At 48.2% G+C, this 3493-nt stretch overlaps 1 non-coding gene across 1 annotated transcript; it reads left to right on the top strand.

Moving 5' to 3' along the window:
* The first annotated feature begins 2597 nt into the window (after window positions 1–2597).
* TRNAF-GAA (transfer RNA phenylalanine (anticodon GAA)) lies at window positions 2598–2670 on the top strand. Its single transcript has one exon. It is a non-coding gene; the product is annotated as a tRNA-Phe (tRNA).
* Window positions 2671–3493: the final 823 nt, after the last annotated feature.

Here is a 3493-nt window from a genome sequence, read left to right as displayed (position 1 = left end):
CTAATCTTGATCTATGCCAACTCAACAAACACCTTCGGAGACACCTATAGAGCATCTTTATAATCACCCAGTTACGTTGTGATGTTTGATAGCACACAAGGTGTTCCTTCTGTATTCGGGAGTTGCATAATCTAATAGTCAGAGGAATATGTATAAGTTATGAAGAAAGCAATAGCAATAAAACTAAATGATCATAATGCTAAGCTAACGGATGGTTCCTGTCCATCACATCACTCTCTAATGATGTGATCCCGTTCATCAAATGACAACACATGTCTATGGTCAAGAAACTTAACCATCTTTGATTAATGAGCTAGTCAAGTAGAGGCATACTAGGGACACTCTGTTTGTCTATGTATTCACACATGTACTAAGTTTCCGGTTAATACAAGTCTAGCATGAATAATAAACATTTATCATGATATAAGGAAATATAAATAACAACTTTACTATTGCCTCTAGGGCATATTTCCTTCATGACGCACCAGGCATGGGTTGCATTGGCCAGAACTAAGATCCAGATTGGATCCTCCAGCAACTTTAGCTTCTACATGCCTAGTTAGATCTTCGTTTTCTAATCCATGAAATTTTGTTGCCAATGTCGCGAGCCACCTTGAGCCTATCAAAACCTTTGCACTAGGCGGAGCCTTATTTTTCGTCAACTTGGAGTTCGTCACCAACACACGCGAGAGCTCATCCTCAGTGGTCTGGTTTCCATGCAAGCCGGCACATGGTTCGGTCTTCTGCAACCCACCCACCTCCCACTTAATCACTAAGGGCTTATTCGGTTGCAAGGGGTTGAAGGGGTTTGGAGTGGATTGGAGAGGATTAAATCCCCTACAAGTCAAATTCCCCTTCAATCCTATCCAAGAGAGGTTTAACCGAACAAGGCCTAATGTGGAAATGATCCAGGACATCCTCAAAGAGCATGATGAGCCCAAGGACGAGATGGAGGAAGATGGAGTAGCATCCAATTGCCCCGTCGAGGACACGATACCAACATGTCTCCGCCTGTGGTAGGCTACAACCTTCTCTGAGCTCCACTTCAACATCATGTCAGGTGACGAGCCTATCGATGAGATAGAAGAAAATGGGGGCAACATCTAGTTTTCCCGTGGCGACCTTACTCTCGACCCTTCTGTGGTAGACCACATCTTGCTACATGGTCAACAGTGCCACCAACGCTAGCGCAGAAACAAAAGAGACCTAGGACATGATCCCCACCTACCAGGACGACAACACCCTCGCCTCCCTCACCATGTTGGTGCTAGGTACCGATGAGCCCAAGAAAACTTAAAAAAAATCTGCAAGAACAAATTGCAAATCTACTGACATCAGTAGCGGTAGTGCAACCGTATGCTCCAGCAACAATCCACATTGTTGGCGTCAAGAGAACCATTTCAAGACCGGGCACTGCGATGCCTCTCGGCTGAAGCAGCAAATGAGCTGGATCCTTTGAGTCGGTCTGCCCGCCACACTATTCAGGGCAAAGCTCTGCCCCGTTCGATAGCGTTTTGCACCCCGGCCAAATCCTCGAGGCGGCAACCGTAGAGTTGGGAAATATCCAACTTCCTAAAGATCAGCCCGACAGAGAGGCCTTCAACACGGCCGTCCACCTCCCTCCTGAAGACGGCAGTGGTGTAGCAGGCCCAATACAACAAGTCCAGGAGCAAGGTGGCGACACGGACACATCAACAAGTTGTTCATATTAGTAGTTTAAAAAAAGCGCTTCAACCCCTAAAAATAGCTATTCATATTAGTTTTGGGGCATGCTACGCGTCGGTCGGCTGATCTTTTCAAAAGATCCGCCGGTTCGGGAGCCGTCCGATCTATATTACCCACCATACGATCCCAATGTACAAGCTATCGTCTCGCTTAAAGCGAAAAATAGCTCGCGTGTTGTTTCATAAGCACGATAGGACAACTCTCGCGTACTAGTGCGTTCTCCTGGCGAGCCCATTAGTGAGAGTTGGAATGCTTTTCCCGTGGCTTTGAACCTCTCGTCGGAGGTTCTATTTAGTTTTCCTTTTCTCCCATTAAGTTTATCCAATTTTCTGTTTTATTTTCCTTTCTTTTCATTTTTTATTCTTTGAAATACATGTTGAATATTTTTCCTCTTTTTAATAAGCGATTTTCTAAAATTGAAGGACATTGTTTTAATTGTGTGAACATTTTTCAAATTAGGGAGACTTTTGTAACACCCCGGATGTAATTTACCTTATCTGTATTCCAACTCTTGCCATTTCCGGCACTAAGTTATGTCATTTCCTCGTTGTCGGGTTTTTGTCTCTGTGTGTTTTGTCTTTGTCATGCATCTCATATCATGTCATCATGTGCATTGCATTTGCATACGTGTTCATCTCATGCATCCGAGCATTTTCCCCGTTGTCCGTTTTGCATTCCGGCGCTCCTATGTCCTCCGGTGGTCCTTTCCACCTCTTTTCGTGTGCAGGTGTTCACTCTATTTTTAAGTTTTATTTAAGTAAACCATGCACAATGCATAGGACTACCCCCCCCCCCATTTTCAAATTTAAAATTTTTAGACCTTTTAATTGACATAGATACAAATACTCTACCAGGATGATGCACAAGAAAAGGTCAGGATAGCTCAGTTGGTAGAGCAGAGGACTGAAAATCCTCGTGTCACCAATTCAAATCTGGTTCCTGGCAGAGAAAAAAAAGATCCACCGAATAGGTATTGATCCAAATACCTCGAGATGGATTGTGATACATATTCATTAATAATATTTATTCATCTAAGTGGATAAATCATAATATAAATATAGAGGCACCGCCTGTCGAGTTTCGTGCCATTTGGACATTGTTTGATACTCCAACGGTTAACCGAGGGACCGAAAAGGCCTCGTGTGTGTTGCAGCCCAACACCCCTCCAAAGTGGCCCAAAACCCACATAAACCTCCTCCATTATCTAGAGCGTTCGATCACGATTGTGTGGCCGAAAACTGTGCTCAATTTGGAGCTCCCTAGCTCCCTCTACCTCTATAAATAGGCCTCCCCTCGAAAATCCCGGGACTCTTCTTCCCCGAACCCCTAGAAATTCATCCCCGCTACCGAACACGTCCGGTTCCCACCGGACGAGTCGCCGCCGCCGCCCGCAGCCAATCGGAGGCTACCACGTGGCCGGCCGCCTCCTCCCACCATCGCGGCCCGCCCGGCCCGTAGCCGGCCCCCGAGGGCCCGAGGCGCGCCGCTCATCTCCTTCCTCCTACGCCGCCCGCACCCTGGAGCGCCGCCGCCTCCGCGTCCCTCGCCGGCGTCGACGCCCGACCTCACTGCCGTGCTACCTTCACCGCCCGTCGCCCTCGACGGCCAGATCCGTCGCGGAGCCGCGCCCCCGCGGTCTGTCGCCGCCCCGATGAGCTCCCCGGGCCGGACCCGTCGTCTCCGGCGCCTCCCAAGCTCTGGCCAGCCCTCCTCCAGCGACCTCGAGCACAAGTCCGACGAGTTCGGATGCGGCAACCTCGGGACGTGT

This window comes from Triticum aestivum, chromosome 4A, assembly GCF_018294505.1.
Source record: "Triticum aestivum cultivar Chinese Spring chromosome 4A, IWGSC CS RefSeq v2.1, whole genome shotgun sequence".
NCBI lineage: Eukaryota > Viridiplantae > Streptophyta > Magnoliopsida > Poales > Poaceae > Triticum > Triticum aestivum.
This window is presented reverse-complemented; position numbering and strand designations above follow the sequence as displayed.